This window comes from Phoenix dactylifera, chromosome 4 (genome assembly GCF_051530095.1).
Source record: "Phoenix dactylifera cultivar Ajwa chromosome 4, Ajwa_hap1_PhDact_Kaust_v1.1, whole genome shotgun sequence".
In the NCBI taxonomy this organism is placed as follows: domain Eukaryota; kingdom Viridiplantae; phylum Streptophyta; class Magnoliopsida; order Arecales; family Arecaceae; genus Phoenix; species Phoenix dactylifera.
Window position 1 is genome coordinate 36704008 of NC_143193.1, and position 17988 is coordinate 36721995.

The following is a 17988-nucleotide window of genomic DNA, read 5'->3' on the forward strand; positions in this document are numbered from 1 at the left end:
CGCGCTGTTCCGCTATGCGGCATGGCACCGCGAGTCTCCGGACTCAGTTTATTTTCGGGGGAAAAAAATTATCCGAAGAGGAAAAGCCAAAAGCCGAAAAATTAAAAATAAATATTATCAAAAAATAAAAAAGCGGGCAAAAAATAAAAGGGGTGCAACACGAGGACTTCCCAGGGGGTCACCCATCCTAGTACTACTCTCGCCCAAGCACGCTTAACTGCGGAGTTCTGATGGGATCCGGTGCATTAGTGCTGGTATGATCGCACCCATGACATGCCCATCGAAACTCCCTTTTATGACAAAGCAGCAGACCTCGACGGCCCGAGACATTCGCGCCGCCGGGGCCGTTCTGGCGTAGGATTCAACGCGGTATTCCCGCTATGCGGCATGGCACCGCCAGTCTCCGGACTCAGTTTATTTTCGGGGGAAAAAAATTATCCGAAGAGGAAAAGCCAAAAGCCGAAAAATTAAAAATAAATATTATCAAAAAATAAAAAAGTGGAGAAAAAAATAAAAAGGGTGCAACACGAGGACTTCCCAGGGGGTCACCCATCCTAGTACTACTCTCGCCCAAGCACGCTTAACTGCGGAGTTCTGATGGGATCCGGTGCATTAGTGCTGGTATGATCGCACCCAAGACATGCCCTTCGAAACTCCCTTTTATGACAAAGTAGCAGACCTCGACGGCCCGAGACATTCGCGCTGCCGGGGCCGTTCTGGCGTAGGATTCAACACGCTGTTCCGCTATGCGGCATGGCACCGCCAGTCTCCGGACTCAGTTTATTTTCGGGGGAAAAAAATTATCCGAAGAGGAAAAGCCAAAAGCCGAAAAATAAAAAATAAATGTTATCAAAAAATAAAAAAGCGGGCAAAAAATAAAAGGGGTGCAACACGAGGACTTCCCAGGGGGTCACCCATCCTAGTACTACTCTCGCCCAAGCACGCTTAACTGCGGAGTTCTGATGGGATCCGGTGCATTAGTGCTGGTATGATCGCACGCATGACATGCCCTTCGAAACTCCCTTTTATGACAAAGCAGCAGACCTCGACGGCCCGAGACATTCGCGCTGCCGGGGCCGTTCTGGCGTAGGATTCAACGCGTTGTTCCGCTATGCGGCATGGCACCGCCAGTCTCCGGACTCAGTTTATTTTCGGGGGAAAAAAATTATCCGAAGAGGAAAAGCCAAAAGCCGAAAAATAAAAAATAAATGTTATCAAAAAATAAAAAAGCGGGCAAAAAATAAAAGGGGTGCAACACGAGGACTTCCCAGGGGGTCACCCATCCTAGTACTACTCTCGCCCAAGCACGCTTAACTGCGGAGTTCTGATGGGATCCGGTGCATTAGTGCTGGTATGATCGCACCCATGACATGCCCTTCGAAACTCCCTTTTATTACAAAGCAGCAGACCTCGACGGCCCGAGACATTCGCGCTGCCGGGGCCGTTCTGGCGTAGGATTCAACGCGCTGTTCCGCTATGCGGCATGGCACCGCCAGTCTCCGGACTCAGTTTATTTTCGGGGGGGAAAAAATTATCCGAAGAGGAAAAGCCAAAAGCCAAAAAATTAAAAATAAATATTATCAAAAAATAAAAAAGCGGGCAAAAAATGAAAAGGGTGCAACACGAGGACTTCCCAGGGGGTCACCCATCCTAGTACTTCTCTCGCCCAAGCACGCCTAACTGCGGAGTTATGATGGGATCCGGTGCATTAGTGCTGGTATGATCGCACCCATGACATGCCCTTCGAAACTCCCTTTTATGACAAAGCAGCAGACCGCGACGGCCCGAGACATTCGCGCTGCCGGGGCCGTTCTGGCGTAGGATTCAACGCGCTGTTCCGCTATGCGGCATGGCACCGCGAGTCTCCGGACTCAGTTTATTTTCGGGGGAAAAAAATTATCCGAAGAGGAAAAGCCAAAAGCCGAAAAATTAAAAATAAATATTATCAAAAAATAAAAAAGCGGGCAAAAAATAAAAGGGGTGCAACACGAGGACTTCCCAGGGGGTCACCCATCCTAGTACTACTCTCGCCCAAGCACGCTTAACTGCGGAGTTCTGATGGGATCCGGTGCATTAGTGCTGGTATGATCGCACCCATGACATGCCCATCGAAACTCCCTTTTATGACAAAGCAGCAGACCTCGACGGCCCGAGACATTCGCGCCGCCGGGGCCGTTCTGGCGTAGGATTCAACGCGCTATTCCCGCTATGCGGCATGGCACCGCCAGTCTCCGGACTCAGTTTATTTTCGGGGGAAAAAAATTATCCGAAGAGGAAAAGCCAAAAGCCGAAAAATTAAAAATAAATATTATCAAAAAATAAAAAAGTGGAGAAAAAAATAAAAAGGGTGCAACACGAGGACTTTCCAGGGGGTCACCCATCCTAGTACTACTCTCGCCCAAGCACGCTTAACTGCGGAGTTCTGATGGGATCCGGTGCATTAGTGCTGGTATGATCGCACCCATGACATGCCCTTCGAAACTCCCTTGTATGACAAAGCAGCAGACCTCGACGGACCGAGACATTCGCGATGCCGGGGCCGTTCTGGCGTAGGATTCAACGCGCTGTTCTGCTATGCGGCATGGCACCGCGAGTCTCCGGACTCAGTTTATTTTCGGGGGAAAAAAATTATCCGAAGAGGAAAAGCCAAAAGCCGAAAAATTAAAAATAAATATTATCAAAAAATAAAAAAGCGGGCACAAAATAAAAGGGGTGCAACACGAGGACTTCCCAGGGGGTCACCCATCCTAGTACTACTCTCGCCCAAGCACGCTTAACTGCGGAGTTCTGATGGGATCCGGTGCATTAGTGCTGGTATGATCGCACCCATGGCATGCCCATCGAAACTCCCTTTTATGACAAAGCAGCAGACCTCGACGGCCCGAGACATTCGCGCCGCCGGGGCCGTTCTGGCGTAGGATTCAACGCGCTATTCCCGCTATGCGGCATGGCACCGCCAGTCTCCGGACTCAGTTTATTTTCGGGGGAAAAAAATTATCCGAAGAGGAAAAGCCAAAAGCCGAAAAATTAAAAATAAATATTATCAAAAAATAAAAAAGTGGAGAAAAAAATTAAAAGGGTGCAACACGAGGACTTCCCAGGGGGTCACCCATCCTAGTACTACTCTCGCCCAAGCACGCTTAACTGCGGAGTTCTGATGGGATCCGGTGCATTAGTGCCGGTATGATCGCACCCATGACATGCCCTTCGAAACTCCCTTTTATGACAAAGCAGCAGACCTCGACGGCCCGAGACATTCGCGCTGCCGGGGCCGTTCTGGCGTAGGATTCAACGCGCTGTTCCGCTATGCGGCATGGCACCGCGAGTCTCCGGACTCAGTTTATTTTCGGAGGAAAAAAATTATCCGAAGAGGAAAAGCCAAAAGCCAAAAAATTAAAAATAAATATTATCAAAAAATAAAAAAGCGGGCAAAAAATAAAAGGGGTGCAACACGAGGACTTCCCAGGGGGTCACCCATCCTAGTACTACTCTTGCCCAAGCACGCTTAACTTCGGAGTTCTGATGGGATCCGGTGCATTAGTGCTGGTATGATCGCACCCATGACATGCCCATCGAAACACCCTTTTATGACAAAGCAGCAGACCTCGACGGCCCGAAACATTCGCGCTGCCGGGGCCGTTCTGGCGTAGGATTCAATGCGCTGTTCCGCTATGCGGCATGGCACCGCGAGTCTCCGGACTCAATTTATTTTCGAGGGAAAAAAATTATCCGAAGAGGAAAAGCCAAAAGCCAAAAAATTAAAAATAAATGTTATCAAAAAAGAAAAAAGCGGGCAAAAAATAAAAGGGGTGCAACACGAGGACTTCCCAGGGGGTCACCCATCCTAGTACTACTCTCGCCCAAGCACGCTTAACTGCGGAGTTCTGATGGGATCCGGTGCATTAGTGCTGGTATGATCGCACCCATGATATGCCCTTCGAAACTCCGTTTTATGACAAAGCAGCAGACCTCGTCGGCCCGAGACATTCGCGCTGCCGGGGCCGTTCTGGCGTAGGATTCAACGCGCTGGTCCCGCTATGCGGCATGGCACCGCCAGTCTCCGGACCCAGTTCATTGTCGGGGGAAAAAAATTATCCGAAGAGGAAAAGCCAAAAGCCAAAAAATTAAAAATAAATATTATCAAAAAATAAAAAAGCGGGCAAAAAATAAAAAGGGTGCAACATGAGGACTTCCCAGGGGGTCACCCATCCTAGTACTACTCTCGCCCAAGCACGCTTAACTGCGGAGTTCTGATAGGATCCGGTGCATTAGTGCTGGTATGATCGCACCCAAGACATGCCTTTCGAAACTCCCTTTTATGACAAAGTAGCAGACCTCGACGGCCCGAGACATTCGCGCTGCCGGGGCCGTTCTGGCGTAGGATTCAACACGCTGTTCCGCTATGCGGCATGGCACCGCCAGTCTCCGGACTCAGTTTATTTTCGGGGGAAAAAAATTATCCGAAGAGGAAAAGCCAAAAGCCGAAAAATAAAAAATAAATGTTATCAAAAAATAAAAAAGCGGGCAAAAAATAAAAGGGGTGCAACACGAGGACTTCCCAGGGGGTCACCCATCCTAGTACTACTCTCGCCCAAGCACGCTTAACTGCGGAGTTCTGATGGGATCCGGTGCATTAGTGCTGGTATGATCGCACGCATGACATGCCCTTCGAAACTCCCTTTTATGACAAAGCAGCAGACCTCGATGGCCCGAGACATTCGCGCTGCCGGGGCCGTTCTGGCGTAGGATTCAACGCGCTGTTCCGCTATGCGGCATGGCACCGCCAGTCTCCGGACTCAGTTTATTTTCGGGGGAAAAAAATTATCCGAAGAGGAAAAGCCAAAAGCCGAAAAATAAAAAATAAATGTTATCAAAAAATAAAAAAGCGGGCAAAAAATAAAAGGGGTGCAACACGAGGACTTCCCAGGGGGTCACCCATCCTAGTACTACTCTCGCCCAAGCACGCTTAACTGCGGAGTTCTGATGGGATCCGGTGCATTAGTGCTGGTATGATCGCACCCATGACATGCCCTTCGAAACTCCCTTTTAGGACAAAGCAGCAGACCTCGACGGCCCGAGACATTCGCGCTGCCGGGGCCGTTCTGGCGTAGGATTCAACGCGCTGTTCCGCTATGCGGCATGGCGCCGCCAGTCTCCGGACTCAGTTTATTTTCGGGGGGGAAAAAATTATCCGAAGAGGAAAAGCCAAAAGCCAAAAAATTAAAAATAAATATTATCAAAAAATAAAAAAGCGGGCAAAAAATAAAAAGGGTGCAACACGAGGACTTCCCAGGGGGTCACCCATCCTAGTACTTCTCTCGCCCAAGCACGCCTAACTGCGGAGTTATGATGGGATCCGGTGCATTAGTGCTGGTATGATCGCACCCATGACATGCCCTTCGAAACTCCCTTTTATGACAAAGCAGCAGACCGCGACGGCCCGAGACATTCGCGCTGCCGGGGCCGTTCTGGCGTAGGATTCAACGCGCTGTTCCGCTATGCGGCATGGCACCGCGAGTCTCCGGACTCAGTTTATTTTCGGGAGAAAAAAATTATCCGAAGAGGAAAAGCCAAAAGCCGAAAAATTAAAAATAAATATTATCAAAAAATAAAAAAGCGGGCAAAAAATAAAAGGGGTGCAACACGAGGACTTCCCAGGGGGTCACCCATCCTAGTACTACTCTCGCCCAAGCACGCTTAACTGCGGAGTTCTGATGGGATCCGGTGCATTAGTGCTGGTATGATCGCACCCATGACATGCCCATCGAAACTCCCTTTTATGACAAAGCAGCAGACCTCGACGGCCTGAGACATTCGCGCCGCCGGGGCCGTTCTGGCGTAGGATTCAACGCGGTATTCCCGCTATGCGGCATGGCACCGCCAGTCTCCGGACTCAGTTTATTTTCGGGGGAAAAAAATTATCCGAAGAGGAAAAGCCAAAAGCCGAAAAATTAAAAATAAATATTATCAAAAAATAAAAAAGTGGAGAAAAAAATAAAAAGGGTGCAACACGAGGACTTCCCAGGGGGTCACCCATCCTAGTACTACTCTCGCCCAAGCACGCTTAACTGCGGAGTTCTGATGGGATCCGGTGCATTAGTGCTGGTATGATCGCACCCAAGACATGCCCTTCGAAACTCCCTTTTATGACAAAGAAGCAGACCTCGACGGCCCGAGACATTCGCGCTGCCGGGGCCGTTCTGGCGTAGGATTCAACACGCTGTTCCGCTATGCGGCATGGCACCGCCAGTCTCCGGACTCAGTTTATTTTCGGGGGAAAAAAATTATCCGAAGAGGAAAAGCCAAAAGCCGAAAAATAAAAAATAAATGTTATCAAAAAATAAAAAAGCGGGCAAAAAATAAAAGGGGTGCAACACGAGGACTTCCCAGGGGGTCACCCATCCTAGTACTACTCTCGCCCAAGCACGCTTAACTGCGGAGTTCTGATGGGATCCGGTGCATTAGTGCTGGTATGATCGCACGCATGACATGCCCTTCGAAACTCCCTTTTATGACAAAGCAGCAGACCTCGACGGCCCGAGACATTCGCGCTGCCGGGGCCGTTCTGGCGTAGGATTCAACGCGGTGTTCCGCTATGCGGCATGGCACCGCCAGTCTCCGGACTCAGTTTATTTTCGGGGGAAAAAAATTATCCGAAGAGGAAAAGCCAAAAGCCGAAAAATAAAAAATAAATGTTATCAAAAAATAAAAAAGCGGGCAAAAAATAAAAGGGGTGCAACACGAGGACTTCCCAGGGGGTCACCCATCCTAGTACTACTCTCGCCCAAGCACGCTTAACTGCGGAGTTCTGATGGGATCCGGTGCATTAGTGCTGGTATGATCGCACCCATGACATGCCCTTCGAAACTCCCTTTTATGACAAAGCAGCAGACCTCGACGGCCCGAGACATTCGCGCTGCCGGGGCCGTTCTGGCGTAGGATTCAACGCGCTGTTCCGCTATGCGGCATGGCACCGCCAGTCTCCGGACTCAGTTTATTTTCGGGAGAAAAAAATTATCCAAAGAGGAAAAGCCAAAAGCCGAAAAATAAAAAATAAATGTTATCAAAAAATAAAAAAGCGGGCAAAAAATAAAAGGGGTGCAACACGAGGACTTCCCAGGGGGTCACCCATCCTAGTACTACTCTCGCCCAAGCACGCTTAACTGCGGAGTTCTGATGGGATCCGGTGCATTAGTGCTGGTATGATCGCACCCAAGACATGCCCTTCGAAACTCCCTTTTATGACAAAGCAGCAGACCTCGACGGACCGAGACATTCGCGATGCCGGGGCCGTTCTGGCGTAGGATTCAACGCGCTGTTCCGCTATGCGGCATGGCACCGCGAGTCTCCGGACTCAGTTTATTTTCGGGGGGGAAAAAATTATCCGAAGAGGAAAAGCCAAAAGCCAAAAAATTAAAAATAAATATTATCAAAAAATAAAAAAGCGGGCAAAAAATAAAAAGGGTGCAACACGAGGACTTCCCAGGGGGTCACCCATCCTAGTACTTCTCTCGCCCAAGCACGCCTAACTGCGGAGTTATGATGGGATCCGGTGCATTAGTGCTGGTATGATCGCACCCATGACATGCCCTTCGAAACTCCCTTTTATGACAAAGCAGCAGACCGCGACGGCCCGAGACATTCGCGCTGCCGGGGCCGTTCTGGCGTAGGATTCAACGCGCTGTTCCGCTATGCGGCATGGCACCGCGAGTCTCCGGACTCAGTTTATTTTCGGGAGAAAAAAATTATCCGAAGAGGAAAAGCCAAAAGCCGAAAAATTAAAAATAAATATTATCAAAAAATAAAAAAGCGGGCAAAAAATAAAAGGGGTGCAACACGAGGACTTCCCAGGGGGTCACCCATCCTAGTACTACTCTCGCCCAAGCACGCTTAACTGCGGAGTTCTGATGGGATCCGGTGCATTAGTGCTGGTATGATCGCACCCATGACATGCCCATCGAAACTCCCTTTTATGACAAAGCAGCAGACCTCGACGGCCCGAGACATTCGCGCCGCCGGGGCCGTTCTGGCGTAGGATTCAACGCGGTATTCCCGCTATGCGGCATGGCACCGCCAGTCTCCGGACTCAGTTTATTTTCGGGGGAAAAAAATTATCCGAAGAGGAAAAGCCAAAAGCCGAAAAATTAAAAATAAATATTATCAAAAAATAAAAAAGTGGAGAAAAAAATAAAAAGGGTGCAACACGAGGACTTCCCAGGGGGTCACCCATCCTAGTACTACTCTCGCCCAAGCACGCTTAACTGCGGAGTTCTGATGGGATCCGGTGCATTAGTGCTGGTATGATCGCACCCAAGACATGCCCTTCGAAACTCCCTTTTATGACAAAGTAGCAGACCTCGACGGCCCGAGACATTCGCGCTGCCGGGGCCGTTCTGGCGTAGGATTCAACACGCTGTTCCGCTATGCGGCATGGCACCGCCAGTCTCCGGACTCAGTTTATTTTCGGGGGAAAAAAATTATCCGAAGAGGAAAAGCCAAAAGCCGAAAAATAAAAAATAAATGTTATCAAAAAATAAAAAAGCGGGCAAAAAATAAAAGGGGTGCAACACGAGGACTTCCCAGGGGGTCACCCATCCTAGTACTACTCTCGCCCAAGCACGCTTAACTGCGGAGTTCTGATGGGATCCGGTGCATTAGTGCTGGTATGATCGCACGCATGACATGCCCTTCGAAACTCCCTTTTATGACAAAGCAGCAGACCTCGACGGCCCGAGACATTCGCGCTGCCGGGGCCGTTCTGGCGTAGGATTCAACGCGTTGTTCCGCTATGCGGCATGGCACCGCCAGTCTCCGGACTCAGTTTATTTTCGGGGGAAAAAAATTATCCGAAGAGGAAAAGCCAAAAGCCGAAAAATAAAAAATAAATGTTATCAAAAAATAAAAAAGCGGGCAAAAAATAAAAGGGGTGCAGCACGAGGACTTCCCAGGCGGTCACCCATCCTAGTACTACTCTCGCCCAAGCACGCTTAACTGCGGAGTTCTGATGGGATCCGGTGCATTAGTGCTGGTATGATCGCACCCATGACATGCCCTTCGAAACTCCCTTTTATGACAAAGCAGCAGACCTCGACGGCCCGAGACATTCGCGCTGCCGGGGCCGTTCTGGCGTAGGATTCAACGCGCTGTTCCGCTATGCGGCATGGCACCGCGAGTCTCCGGACTCAGTTTATTTTCGGGGGAAAAAAATTATCCGAAGAGGAAAAGCCAAAAGCCGAAAAATTAAAAATAAATATTATCAAAAAATAAAAAAGCGGGCAAAAAATAAAAGGGGTGCAACACGAGGACTTCCCAGGGGGTCACCCATCCTAGTACTACTCTCGCCCAAGCACGCTTAACTGCGGAGTTCTGATGGGATCCGGTGCATTAGTGCTGGTATGATCGCACCCATGACATGCCCATCGAAACTCCCTTTTATGACAAAGCAGCAGACCTCGACGGCCCGAGACATTCGCGCCGCCGGGGCCGTTCTGGCGTAGGATTCAACGCGGTATTCCCGCTATGCGGCATGGCACCGCCAGTCTCCGGACTCAGTTTATTTTCGGGGGAAAAAAATTATCCGAAGAGGAAAAGCCAAAAGCCGAAAAATAAAAAATAAATGTTATCAAAAAATAAAAAAGCGGGCAAAAAATAAAAGGGGTGCAACACGAGGACTTCCCAGGGGGTCACCCATCCTAGTACTACTCTCGCCCAAGCACGCTTAACTGCGGAGTTCTGATGGGATCCGGTGCATTAGTGCTGGTATGATCGCACGCATGACATGCCCTTCGAAACTCCCTTTTATGACAAAGCAGCAGACCTCGACGGCCCGAGACATTCGCGCTGCCGGGGCCGTTCTGGCGTAGGATTCAACGCGTTGTTCCGCTATGCGGCATGGCACCGCCAGTCTCCGGACTCAGTTTATTTTCGGGGGAAAAAAATTATCCGAAGAGGAAAAGCCAAAAGCCGAAAAATAAAAAATAAATGTTATCAAAAAATAAAAAAGCGGGCAAAAAATAAAAGGGGTGCAACACGAGGACTTCCCAGGGGGTCACCCATCCTAGTACTACTCTCGCCCAAGCACGCTTAACTGCGGAGTTCTGATGGGATCCGGTGCATTAGTGCTGGTATGATCGCACCCATGACATGCCCTTCGAAACTCCCTTTTATTACAAAGCAGCAGACCTCGACGGCCCGAGACATTCGCGCTGCCGGGGCCGTTCTGGCGTAGGATTCAACGCGCTGTTCCGCTATGCGGCATGGCACCGCCAGTCTCCGGACTCAGTTTATTTTCGGGGGGGAAAAAATTATCCGAAGAGGAAAAGCCAAAAGCCAAAAAATTAAAAATAAATATTATCAAAAAATAAAAAAGCGGGCAAAAAATGAAAAGGGTGCAACACGAGGACTTCCCAGGGGGTCACCCATCCTAGTACTTCTCTCGCCCAAGCACGCCTAACTGCGGAGTTATGATGGGATCCGGTGCATTAGTGCTGGTATGATCGCACCCATGACATGCCCTTCGAAACTCCCTTTTATGACAAAGCAGCAGACCGCGACGGCCCGAGACATTCGCGCTGCCGGGGCCGTTCTGGCGTAGGATTCAACGCGCTGTTCCGCTATGCGGCATGGCACCGCGAGTCTCCGGACTCAGTTTATTTTCGGGGGAAAAAAATTATCCGAAGAGGAAAAGCCAAAAGCCGAAAAATTAAAAATAAATATTATCAAAAAATAAAAAAGCGGGCAAAAAATAAAAGGGGTGCAACACGAGGACTTCCCAGGGGGTCACCCATCCTAGTACTACTCTCGCCCAAGCACGCTTAACTGCGGAGTTCTGATGGGATCCGGTGCATTAGTGCTGGTATGATCGCACCCATGACATGCCCATCGAAACTCCCTTTTATGACAAAGCAGCAGACCTCGACGGCCCGAGACATTCGCGCCGCCGGGGCCGTTCTGGCGTAGGATTCAACGCGCTATTCCCGCTATGCGGCATGGCACCGCCAGTCTCCGGACTCAGTTTATTTTCGGGGGAAAAAAATTATCCGAAGAGGAAAAGCCAAAAGCCGAAAAATTAAAAATAAATATTATCAAAAAATAAAAAAGTGGAGAAAAAAATAAAAAGGGTGCAACACGAGGACTTTCCAGGGGGTCACCCATCCTAGTACTACTCTCGCCCAAGCACGCTTAACTGCGGAGTTCTGATGGGATCCGGTGCATTAGTGCTGGTATGATCGCACCCATGACATGCCCTTCGAAACTCCCTTGTATGACAAAGCAGCAGACCTCGACGGACCGAGACATTCGCGATGCCGGGGCCGTTCTGGCGTAGGATTCAACGCGCTGTTCTGCTATGCGGCATGGCACCGCGAGTCTCCGGACTCAGTTTATTTTCGGGGGAAAAAAATTATCCGAAGAGGAAAAGCCAAAAGCCGAAAAATTAAAAATAAATATTATCAAAATATAAAAAAGCGGGCAAAAAATAAAAGGGGTGCAACACGAGGACTTCCCAGGGGGTCACCCATCCTAGTACTACTCTCGCCCAAGCACGCTTAACTGCGGAGTTCTGATGGGATCCGGTGCATTAGTGCTGGTATGATCGCACCCATGACATGCCCATCGAAACACCCTTTTATGACAAAGCAGCAGACCTCGACGGCCCGAGACATTCGCGCTGCCGGGGCCGTTCTGGCGTAGGATTCAATGCGCTGTTCCGCTATGCGGCATGGCACCGCGAGTCTCCGGACTCAGTTTATTTTCGAGGGAAAAAAATTATCCGAAGAGGAAAAGCCAAAAGCCAAAAAATTAAAAATAAATGTTATCAAAAAAGAAAAAAGCGGGCAAAAAATAAAAGGGGTGCAACACGAGGACTTCCCAGGGGGTCACCCATCCTAGTACTGCTCTCGCCCAAGCACGCTTAACTGCGGAGTTCTGATGGGATCAGGTGCATTAGTGCTGGTATGATCGCACCCATGATATGCCCTTCGAAACTCCCTTTTATGACAAAGCAGCAGACCTCGACGGCCCGAGACATTCGCGCTGCCGGGGCCGTTCTGGCGTAGGATTCAACGCGCTGGTCCCGCTATGCGGCATGGCACCGCCAGTCTCCGGACCCAGTTTATTGTCGGGGGAAAAAAATTATCCGAAGAGGAAAAACCAAAAGCCAAAAAATTAAAAATAAATATTATCAAAAAATAAAAAAGCGGGCAAAAAATAAAAAGGGTGCAACATGAGGACTTCCCAGGGGGTCACCCATCCTAGTACTACTCTCGCCCAAGCACGCTTAACTGCAGAGTTCTGATAGGATCCGGTGCATTAGTGCTGGTATGATCGCACCCAAGACATGCCCTTCGAAACTCCCTTTTATGACAAAGTAGCAGACCTCGACGGCCCGAGACATTCGCGCTGCCGGGGCCGTTCTGGCGTAGGATTCAACACGCTGTTCCGCTATGCGGCATGGCACCGCCAGTCTCCGGACACAGTTTATTTTCGGGGGAAAAAAATTATCCGAAGAGGAGAAGCCAAAAGCCGAAAAATAAAAAATAAATGTTATCAAAAAATAAAAAAGCGGGCAAAAAATAAAAGGGGTGCAACACGAGGACTTCCCAGGGGGTCACCCATCCTAGTACTACTCTCGCCCAAGCACGCTTAACTGCGGAGTTCTGATGGGATCCGGTGCATTAGTGCTGGTATGATCGCACCCATGACATGCCCTTCGAAACTCCCTTTTATGACAAAGCAGCAGACCTCGACGGCCCGAGACATTCGCGCTGCCGGGGCCGTTCTGGCGTAGGATTCAACGCGCTGTTCCGCTATGCGGCATGGCACCGCCAGTCTCCGGACTCAGTTTATTTTCGGGGGAAAAAAATTATCCGAAGAAGAAAAGCCAAAAGCCGAAAAATAAAAAATAAATGTTATCAAAAAATAAAAAAGCGGGCAAAAAATAAAAGGGGTGCAACACGAGGACTTCCCAGGGGGTCACCCATCCTAGTACTACTCTCGCCCAAGCACGCTTAACTGCGGAGTTCTGATGGGATCAGGTGCATTAGTGCTGGTATGATCGCACCCATGATATGCCCTTCGAAACTCCCTTTTATGACAAAGCAGCAGACCTCGACGGCCCAAGACATTCGCGCTGCCGGGGCCGTTCTGGCGTAGGATTCAACGCGCTGGTCCCGCTATGCGGCATGGCACCGCCAGTCTCCGGACCCAGTTTATTGTCGGGGGAAAAAAATTATCCGAAGAGGAAAAGCCAAAAGCCAAAAAATTAAAAATAAATATTATCAAAAAATAAAAAAGCGGGCAAAAAATAAAAAGGGTGCAACATGAGGACTTCCCAGGGGGTCACCCATCCTAGTACTTCTCTCGCCCAAGCACGCCTAACTGCGGAGTTATGATGGGATCCGGTGCATTAGTGCTGGTATGATCGCACCCATGACATGCCCTTCGAAACTCCCTTTTATGACAAAGCAGCAGACCGCGACGGCCCGAGACATTCGCGCTGCCGGGACCGTTCTGGCGTAGGATTCAACGCGCTGTTCCGCTATGCGGCATGGCACCGCGAGTCTCCGGACTCAGTTTATTTTCGGGGGAAAAAAATTATCCGAAGAGGAAAAGCCAAAAGCCGAAAAATTAAAAATAAATATTATCAAAAAATAAAAAAGCGGGCAAAAAATAAAAGGGGTGCAACACGAGGACTTCCCAGGGGGTCACCCATCCTAGTACTACTCTCGCCCAAGCACGCTTAACTGCGGAGTTCTGATGGGATCCGGTGCATTAGTGCTGGTATGATCGCACCCATGATATGCTCTTCGAAACTCCCTTTTATGACAAAGCAGCAGACCTCGACGGCCCGAGACATTCGCGCTGCCGGGGCCGTTCTGGCGTAGGATTCAACGCGCTGGTCCCGCTATGCGGCATGGCACCGCCAGTCTCCGGACCCAGTTTATTGTCGGGGGAAAAAAATTATCCGAAGAGGAAAAACCAAAAGCCAAAAAATTAAAAATAAATATTATCAAAAAATAAAAAAGCGGGCAAAAAATAAAAAGGGTGCAACATGAGGACTTCCCAGGGGGTCACCCATCCTAGTACTACTCTCGCCCAAGCACGCTTAACTGCAGAGTTCTGATAGGATCCGGTGCATTAGTGCTGGTATGATCGCACCCAAGACATGCCCTTCGAAACTCCCTTTTATGACAAAGTAGCAGACCTCGACGGCCCGAGACATTCGCGCTGCCGGGGCCGTTCTGGCGTAGGATTCAACACGCTGTTCCGCTATGCGGCATGGCACCGCCAGTCTCCGGACACAGTTTATTTTCGGGGGAAAAAAATTATCCGAAGAGGAGAAGCCAAAAGCCGAAAAATAAAAAATAAATGTTATCAAAAAATAAAAAAGCGGGCAAAAAATAAAAGGGGTGCAACACGAGGACTTCCCAGGGGGTCACCCATCCTAGTACTACTCTCGCCCAAGCACGCTTAACTGCGGAGTTCTGATGGGATCCGGTGCATTAGTGCTGGTATGATCGCACCCATGACATGCCCTTCGAAACTCCCTTTTATGACAAAGCAGCAGACCTCGACGGCCCGAGACATTCGCGCTGCCGGGGCCGTTCTGGCGTAGGATTCAACGCGCTGTTCCGCTATGCGGCATGGCACCGCCAGTTTCCGGACTCAGTTTATTTTCGGGGGAAAAAAATTATCCGAAGAGGAAAAGCCAAAAGCCGAAAAATAAAAAATAAATGTTATCAAAAAATAAAAAAGCGGGCAAAAAATAAAAGGGGTGCAACACGAGGACTTCCCAGGGGGTCACCCATCCTAGTACTACTCTCGCCCAAGCACGCTTAACTGCGGAGTTCTGATGGGATCAGGTGCATTAGTGCTGGTATGATCGCACCCATGATATGCCCTTCGAAACTCCCTTTTATGACAAAGCAGCAGACCTCGACGGCCCAAGACATTCGCGCTGCCGGGGCCGTTCTGGCGTAGGATTCAACGCGCTGGTCCCGCTATGCGGCATGGCACCGCCAGTCTCCGGACCCAGTTTATTGTCGGGGGAAAAAAATTATCCGAAGAGGAAAAGCCAAAAGCCAAAAAATTAAAAATAAATATTATCAAAAAATAAAAAAGCGGGCAAAAAATAAAAAGGGTGCAACATGAGGACTTCCCAGGGGGTCACCCATCCTAGTACTTCTCTCGCCCAAGCACGCCTAACTGCGGAGTTATGATGGGATCCGGTGCATTAGTGCTGGTATGATCGCACCCATGACATGCCCTTCGAAACTCCCTTTTATGACAAAGCAGCAGACCGCGACGGCCCGAGACATTCGCGCTGCCGGGACCGTTCTGGCGTAGGATTCAACGCGCTGTTCCGCTATGCGGCATGGCACCGCGAGTCTCCGGACTCAGTTTATTTTCGGGGGAAAAAAATTATCCGAAGAGGAAAAGCCAAAAGCCGAAAAATTAAAAATAAATATTATCAAAAAATAAAAAAGCGGGCAAAAAATAAAAGGGGTGCAACACGAGGACTTCCCAGGGGGTCACCCATCCTAGTACTACTCTCGCCCAAGCACGCTTAACTGCGGAGTTCTGATGGGATCCGGTGCATTAGTGCTGGTATGATCGCACCCATGATATGCCCTTCGAAACTCCCTTTTATGACAAAGCAGCAGACCTCGACGGCCCGAGACATTCGCGCTGCCGGGGCCGTTCTGGCGTAGGATTCAACGCGCTGGTCCCGCTATGCGGCATGGCACCGCCAGTCTCCGGACCCAGTTTATTGTCGGGGGAAAAAAATTATCCGAAGAGGAAAAACCAAAAGCCAAAAAATTAAAAATAAATATTATCAAAAAATAAAAAAGCGGGCAAAAAATAAAAAGGGTGCAACATGAGGACTTCCCAGGGGGTCGCCCATCCTAGTACTACTCTCGCCCAAGCACGCTTAACTGCAGAGTTCTGATAGGATCCGGTGCATTAGTGCTGGTATGATCGCACCCAAGACATGCCCTTCGAAACTCCCTTTTATGACAAAGTAGCAGACCTCGACGGCCCGAGACATTCGCGCTGCCGGGGCCGTTCTGGCGTAGGATTCAACACGCTGTTCCGCTATGCGGCATGGCACCGCCAGTCTCCGGACACAGTTTATTTTCGGGGGAAAAAAATTATCCGAAGAGGAGAAGCCAAAAGCCGAAAAATAAAAAATAAATGTTATCAAAAAATAAAAAAGCGGGCAAAAAATAAAAGGGGTGCAACACGAGGACTTCCCAGGGGGTCACCCATCCTAGTACTACTCTCGCCCAAGCACGCTTAACTGCGGAGTTCTGATGGGATCCGGTGCATTAGTGCTGGTATGATCGCACCCATGACATGCCCTTCGAAACTCCCTTTTATGACAAAGCAGCAGACCTCGACGGCCCGAGACATTCGCGCTGCCGGGGCCGTTCTGGCGTAGGATTCAACGCGCTGTTCCGCTATGCGGCATGGCACCGCCAGTCTCCGGACTCAGTTTATTTTCGGGGGAAAAAAATTATCCGTAGAGGAAAAGCCAAAAGCCGAAAAATAAAAAATAAATGTTATCAAAAAATAAAAAAGCGGGCAAAAAATAAAAGGGGTGCAACACGAGGACTTCCCAGGGGGTCACCCATCCTAGTACTACTCTCGCCCAAGCACGCTTAACTGCGGAGTTCTGATGGGATCAGGTGCATTAGTGCTGGTATGATCGCACCCATGATATGCCCTTCGAAACTCCCTTTTATGACAAAGCAGCAGACCTCGACGGCCCAAGACATTCGCGCTGCCGGGGCCGTTCTGGCGTAGGATTCAACGCGCTGGTCCCGCTATGCGGCATGGCACCGCCAGTCTCCGGACCCAGTTTATTGTCGGGGGAAAAAAATTATCCGAAGAGGAAAAGCCAAAAGCCAAAAAATTAAAAATAAATATTATCAAAAAATAAAAAAGCGGGCAAAAAATAAAAAGGGTGCAACATGAGGACTTCCCAGGGGGTCACCCATCCTAGTACTTCTCTCGCCCAAGCACGCCTAACTGCGGAGTTATGATGGGATCCGGTGCATTAGTGCTGGTATGATCGCACCCATGACATGCCCTTCGAAACTTCCTTTTATGACAAAGCAGCAGACCGCGACGGCCCGAGACATTCGCGCTGCCGGGACCGTTCTGGCGTAGGATTCAACGCGCTGTTCCGCTATGCGGCATGGCACCGCGAGTCTCCGGACTCAGTTTATTTTCTGGGGAAAAAAATTATCCGAAGAGGAAAAGCCAAAAGCCGAAAAATTAAAAATAAATATTATCAAAAAATAAAAAAGCGGGCAAAAAATAAAAGGGGTGCAACACGAGGACTTCCCAGGGGGTCACCCATCCTAGTACTACTCTCGCCCAAGCACGCTTAACTGCGGAGTTCTGATGGGATCCGGTGCATTAGTGCTGGTATGATCGCACCCATGATATGCCCTTCGAAACTCCCTTTTATGACAAAGCAGCAGACCTCGACGGCCCGAGACATTCGCGCTGCCGGGGCCGTTCTGGCGTAGGATTCAACGCGCTGGTCCCGCTATGCGGCATGGCACCGCCAGTCTCCGGACCCAGTTTATTGTCGGGGGAAAAAAATTATCCGAAGAGGAAAAACCAAAAGCCAAAAAATTAAAAATAAATATTATCAAAAAATAAAAAAGCGGGCAAAAAATAAAAAGGGTGCAACATGAGGACTTCCCAGGGGGTCACCCATCCTAGTACTACTCTCGCCCAAGCACGCTTAACTGCAGAGTTCTGATAGGATCCGGTGCATTAGTGCTGGTATGATCGCACCCAAGACATGCCCTTCGAAACTCCCTTTTATGACAAAGTAGCAGACCTCGACGGCCCGAGACATTCGCGCTGCCGGGGCCGTTCTGGCGTAGGATTCAACACGCTGTTCCGCTATGCGGCATGGCACCGCCAGTCTCCGGACACAGTTTATTTTCGGGGGAAAAAAATTATCCGAAG

The 17988-nt window shown here is 49.6% G+C and overlaps 42 non-coding genes and 7 pseudogenes across 42 annotated transcripts; all 49 read right to left on the bottom strand.

The window, feature by feature from the left end:
- Nucleotides 1-149: 149 nt before the first annotated feature.
- LOC149761179 (5S ribosomal RNA) lies at nucleotides 150-268 on the bottom strand. Its single transcript, XR_016409919.1, has one exon. It is a non-coding gene; the product is annotated as a 5S ribosomal RNA (ribosomal RNA).
- Nucleotides 269-516: 248 nt separating this feature from the next.
- Nucleotides 517-635, bottom strand: LOC149761180 (5S ribosomal RNA). Its single transcript, XR_016412092.1, has one exon. It is a non-coding gene; the product is annotated as a 5S ribosomal RNA (ribosomal RNA).
- Nucleotides 636-881: 246 nt separating this feature from the next.
- Nucleotides 882-1000, bottom strand: LOC149761181 (5S ribosomal RNA). Its single transcript, XR_016402646.1, has one exon. It is a non-coding gene; the product is annotated as a 5S ribosomal RNA (ribosomal RNA).
- A 246-nt stretch (nucleotides 1001-1246) lies between these two features.
- LOC149761182 (5S ribosomal RNA) lies at nucleotides 1247-1365 on the bottom strand. The gene has a single exon (XR_016409920.1). It is a non-coding gene; the product is annotated as a 5S ribosomal RNA (ribosomal RNA).
- A 247-nt stretch (nucleotides 1366-1612) lies between these two features.
- LOC149761183 (5S ribosomal RNA) lies at nucleotides 1613-1731 on the bottom strand (annotated as a pseudogene).
- A 246-nt stretch (nucleotides 1732-1977) lies between these two features.
- On the bottom strand, nucleotides 1978-2096 carry LOC149761184 (5S ribosomal RNA). Its single transcript, XR_016409921.1, has one exon. It is a non-coding gene; the product is annotated as a 5S ribosomal RNA (ribosomal RNA).
- Nucleotides 2097-2344: 248 nt separating this feature from the next.
- Nucleotides 2345-2463, bottom strand: LOC149761185 (5S ribosomal RNA). The gene has a single exon (XR_016403257.1). It is a non-coding gene; the product is annotated as a 5S ribosomal RNA (ribosomal RNA).
- Nucleotides 2464-2709: 246 nt separating this feature from the next.
- On the bottom strand, nucleotides 2710-2828 carry LOC149761186 (5S ribosomal RNA). The gene has a single exon (XR_016409923.1). It is a non-coding gene; the product is annotated as a 5S ribosomal RNA (ribosomal RNA).
- A 248-nt stretch (nucleotides 2829-3076) lies between these two features.
- On the bottom strand, nucleotides 3077-3195 carry LOC149761187 (5S ribosomal RNA). The gene has a single exon (XR_016411673.1). It is a non-coding gene; the product is annotated as a 5S ribosomal RNA (ribosomal RNA).
- A 246-nt stretch (nucleotides 3196-3441) lies between these two features.
- On the bottom strand, nucleotides 3442-3560 carry LOC149761188 (5S ribosomal RNA). The gene has a single exon (XR_016401426.1). It is a non-coding gene; the product is annotated as a 5S ribosomal RNA (ribosomal RNA).
- A 246-nt stretch (nucleotides 3561-3806) lies between these two features.
- Nucleotides 3807-3925, bottom strand: LOC149761189 (5S ribosomal RNA). The gene has a single exon (XR_016409924.1). It is a non-coding gene; the product is annotated as a 5S ribosomal RNA (ribosomal RNA).
- Nucleotides 3926-4172: 247 nt separating this feature from the next.
- Nucleotides 4173-4291, bottom strand: LOC149761190 (5S ribosomal RNA). Its single transcript, XR_016407365.1, has one exon. It is a non-coding gene; the product is annotated as a 5S ribosomal RNA (ribosomal RNA).
- A 246-nt stretch (nucleotides 4292-4537) lies between these two features.
- LOC149761191 (5S ribosomal RNA) lies at nucleotides 4538-4656 on the bottom strand. Its single transcript, XR_016402647.1, has one exon. It is a non-coding gene; the product is annotated as a 5S ribosomal RNA (ribosomal RNA).
- A 246-nt stretch (nucleotides 4657-4902) lies between these two features.
- Nucleotides 4903-5021, bottom strand: LOC149761192 (5S ribosomal RNA). The gene has a single exon (XR_016409925.1). It is a non-coding gene; the product is annotated as a 5S ribosomal RNA (ribosomal RNA).
- Nucleotides 5022-5268: 247 nt separating this feature from the next.
- On the bottom strand, nucleotides 5269-5387 carry LOC149761193 (5S ribosomal RNA; annotated as a pseudogene).
- A 246-nt stretch (nucleotides 5388-5633) lies between these two features.
- On the bottom strand, nucleotides 5634-5752 carry LOC149761194 (5S ribosomal RNA). Its single transcript, XR_016409926.1, has one exon. It is a non-coding gene; the product is annotated as a 5S ribosomal RNA (ribosomal RNA).
- A 248-nt stretch (nucleotides 5753-6000) lies between these two features.
- Nucleotides 6001-6119, bottom strand: LOC149761195 (5S ribosomal RNA). The gene has a single exon (XR_016412093.1). It is a non-coding gene; the product is annotated as a 5S ribosomal RNA (ribosomal RNA).
- A 246-nt stretch (nucleotides 6120-6365) lies between these two features.
- Nucleotides 6366-6484, bottom strand: LOC149761196 (5S ribosomal RNA). The gene has a single exon (XR_016402648.1). It is a non-coding gene; the product is annotated as a 5S ribosomal RNA (ribosomal RNA).
- Nucleotides 6485-6730: 246 nt separating this feature from the next.
- Nucleotides 6731-6849, bottom strand: LOC149761197 (5S ribosomal RNA). Its single transcript, XR_016409927.1, has one exon. It is a non-coding gene; the product is annotated as a 5S ribosomal RNA (ribosomal RNA).
- Nucleotides 6850-7095: 246 nt separating this feature from the next.
- LOC149761198 (5S ribosomal RNA) lies at nucleotides 7096-7214 on the bottom strand. Its single transcript, XR_016409929.1, has one exon. It is a non-coding gene; the product is annotated as a 5S ribosomal RNA (ribosomal RNA).
- Nucleotides 7215-7461: 247 nt separating this feature from the next.
- Nucleotides 7462-7580, bottom strand: LOC149761199 (5S ribosomal RNA; annotated as a pseudogene).
- A 246-nt stretch (nucleotides 7581-7826) lies between these two features.
- On the bottom strand, nucleotides 7827-7945 carry LOC149761200 (5S ribosomal RNA). Its single transcript, XR_016409930.1, has one exon. It is a non-coding gene; the product is annotated as a 5S ribosomal RNA (ribosomal RNA).
- A 248-nt stretch (nucleotides 7946-8193) lies between these two features.
- LOC149761201 (5S ribosomal RNA) lies at nucleotides 8194-8312 on the bottom strand. The gene has a single exon (XR_016412094.1). It is a non-coding gene; the product is annotated as a 5S ribosomal RNA (ribosomal RNA).
- Nucleotides 8313-8558: 246 nt separating this feature from the next.
- Nucleotides 8559-8677, bottom strand: LOC149761202 (5S ribosomal RNA). The gene has a single exon (XR_016402649.1). It is a non-coding gene; the product is annotated as a 5S ribosomal RNA (ribosomal RNA).
- A 246-nt stretch (nucleotides 8678-8923) lies between these two features.
- On the bottom strand, nucleotides 8924-9042 carry LOC149761203 (5S ribosomal RNA). The gene has a single exon (XR_016402577.1). It is a non-coding gene; the product is annotated as a 5S ribosomal RNA (ribosomal RNA).
- A 246-nt stretch (nucleotides 9043-9288) lies between these two features.
- On the bottom strand, nucleotides 9289-9407 carry LOC149761204 (5S ribosomal RNA). Its single transcript, XR_016409931.1, has one exon. It is a non-coding gene; the product is annotated as a 5S ribosomal RNA (ribosomal RNA).
- A 247-nt stretch (nucleotides 9408-9654) lies between these two features.
- LOC149761205 (5S ribosomal RNA) lies at nucleotides 9655-9773 on the bottom strand. The gene has a single exon (XR_016402651.1). It is a non-coding gene; the product is annotated as a 5S ribosomal RNA (ribosomal RNA).
- Nucleotides 9774-10019: 246 nt separating this feature from the next.
- On the bottom strand, nucleotides 10020-10138 carry LOC149761206 (5S ribosomal RNA). The gene has a single exon (XR_016409932.1). It is a non-coding gene; the product is annotated as a 5S ribosomal RNA (ribosomal RNA).
- Nucleotides 10139-10385: 247 nt separating this feature from the next.
- On the bottom strand, nucleotides 10386-10504 carry LOC149761207 (5S ribosomal RNA; annotated as a pseudogene).
- Nucleotides 10505-10750: 246 nt separating this feature from the next.
- On the bottom strand, nucleotides 10751-10869 carry LOC149761208 (5S ribosomal RNA). The gene has a single exon (XR_016409933.1). It is a non-coding gene; the product is annotated as a 5S ribosomal RNA (ribosomal RNA).
- A 248-nt stretch (nucleotides 10870-11117) lies between these two features.
- On the bottom strand, nucleotides 11118-11236 carry LOC149761209 (5S ribosomal RNA). The gene has a single exon (XR_016403258.1). It is a non-coding gene; the product is annotated as a 5S ribosomal RNA (ribosomal RNA).
- A 246-nt stretch (nucleotides 11237-11482) lies between these two features.
- On the bottom strand, nucleotides 11483-11601 carry LOC149761210 (5S ribosomal RNA). The gene has a single exon (XR_016409934.1). It is a non-coding gene; the product is annotated as a 5S ribosomal RNA (ribosomal RNA).
- A 246-nt stretch (nucleotides 11602-11847) lies between these two features.
- LOC149761211 (5S ribosomal RNA) lies at nucleotides 11848-11966 on the bottom strand. The gene has a single exon (XR_016404752.1). It is a non-coding gene; the product is annotated as a 5S ribosomal RNA (ribosomal RNA).
- A 247-nt stretch (nucleotides 11967-12213) lies between these two features.
- LOC149761212 (5S ribosomal RNA) lies at nucleotides 12214-12332 on the bottom strand. The gene has a single exon (XR_016408375.1). It is a non-coding gene; the product is annotated as a 5S ribosomal RNA (ribosomal RNA).
- Nucleotides 12333-12578: 246 nt separating this feature from the next.
- Nucleotides 12579-12697, bottom strand: LOC149761213 (5S ribosomal RNA). Its single transcript, XR_016409935.1, has one exon. It is a non-coding gene; the product is annotated as a 5S ribosomal RNA (ribosomal RNA).
- Nucleotides 12698-12943: 246 nt separating this feature from the next.
- On the bottom strand, nucleotides 12944-13062 carry LOC149761214 (5S ribosomal RNA). Its single transcript, XR_016403464.1, has one exon. It is a non-coding gene; the product is annotated as a 5S ribosomal RNA (ribosomal RNA).
- A 247-nt stretch (nucleotides 13063-13309) lies between these two features.
- Nucleotides 13310-13428, bottom strand: LOC149761215 (5S ribosomal RNA; annotated as a pseudogene).
- Nucleotides 13429-13674: 246 nt separating this feature from the next.
- On the bottom strand, nucleotides 13675-13793 carry LOC149761216 (5S ribosomal RNA). Its single transcript, XR_016409936.1, has one exon. It is a non-coding gene; the product is annotated as a 5S ribosomal RNA (ribosomal RNA).
- Nucleotides 13794-14040: 247 nt separating this feature from the next.
- LOC149761217 (5S ribosomal RNA) lies at nucleotides 14041-14159 on the bottom strand. The gene has a single exon (XR_016408376.1). It is a non-coding gene; the product is annotated as a 5S ribosomal RNA (ribosomal RNA).
- Nucleotides 14160-14405: 246 nt separating this feature from the next.
- On the bottom strand, nucleotides 14406-14524 carry LOC149761218 (5S ribosomal RNA). Its single transcript, XR_016409937.1, has one exon. It is a non-coding gene; the product is annotated as a 5S ribosomal RNA (ribosomal RNA).
- Nucleotides 14525-14770: 246 nt separating this feature from the next.
- LOC149761219 (5S ribosomal RNA) lies at nucleotides 14771-14889 on the bottom strand. The gene has a single exon (XR_016403465.1). It is a non-coding gene; the product is annotated as a 5S ribosomal RNA (ribosomal RNA).
- Nucleotides 14890-15136: 247 nt separating this feature from the next.
- On the bottom strand, nucleotides 15137-15255 carry LOC149761220 (5S ribosomal RNA; annotated as a pseudogene).
- Nucleotides 15256-15501: 246 nt separating this feature from the next.
- LOC149761221 (5S ribosomal RNA) lies at nucleotides 15502-15620 on the bottom strand. The gene has a single exon (XR_016409938.1). It is a non-coding gene; the product is annotated as a 5S ribosomal RNA (ribosomal RNA).
- Nucleotides 15621-15867: 247 nt separating this feature from the next.
- Nucleotides 15868-15986, bottom strand: LOC149761222 (5S ribosomal RNA). Its single transcript, XR_016408968.1, has one exon. It is a non-coding gene; the product is annotated as a 5S ribosomal RNA (ribosomal RNA).
- A 246-nt stretch (nucleotides 15987-16232) lies between these two features.
- LOC149761223 (5S ribosomal RNA) lies at nucleotides 16233-16351 on the bottom strand. Its single transcript, XR_016409940.1, has one exon. It is a non-coding gene; the product is annotated as a 5S ribosomal RNA (ribosomal RNA).
- A 246-nt stretch (nucleotides 16352-16597) lies between these two features.
- LOC149761224 (5S ribosomal RNA) lies at nucleotides 16598-16716 on the bottom strand. Its single transcript, XR_016403466.1, has one exon. It is a non-coding gene; the product is annotated as a 5S ribosomal RNA (ribosomal RNA).
- Nucleotides 16717-16963: 247 nt separating this feature from the next.
- LOC149761225 (5S ribosomal RNA) lies at nucleotides 16964-17082 on the bottom strand (annotated as a pseudogene).
- A 246-nt stretch (nucleotides 17083-17328) lies between these two features.
- Nucleotides 17329-17447, bottom strand: LOC149761226 (5S ribosomal RNA). Its single transcript, XR_016409941.1, has one exon. It is a non-coding gene; the product is annotated as a 5S ribosomal RNA (ribosomal RNA).
- A 247-nt stretch (nucleotides 17448-17694) lies between these two features.
- On the bottom strand, nucleotides 17695-17813 carry LOC149761227 (5S ribosomal RNA). Its single transcript, XR_016408377.1, has one exon. It is a non-coding gene; the product is annotated as a 5S ribosomal RNA (ribosomal RNA).
- Nucleotides 17814-17988: the final 175 nt, after the last annotated feature.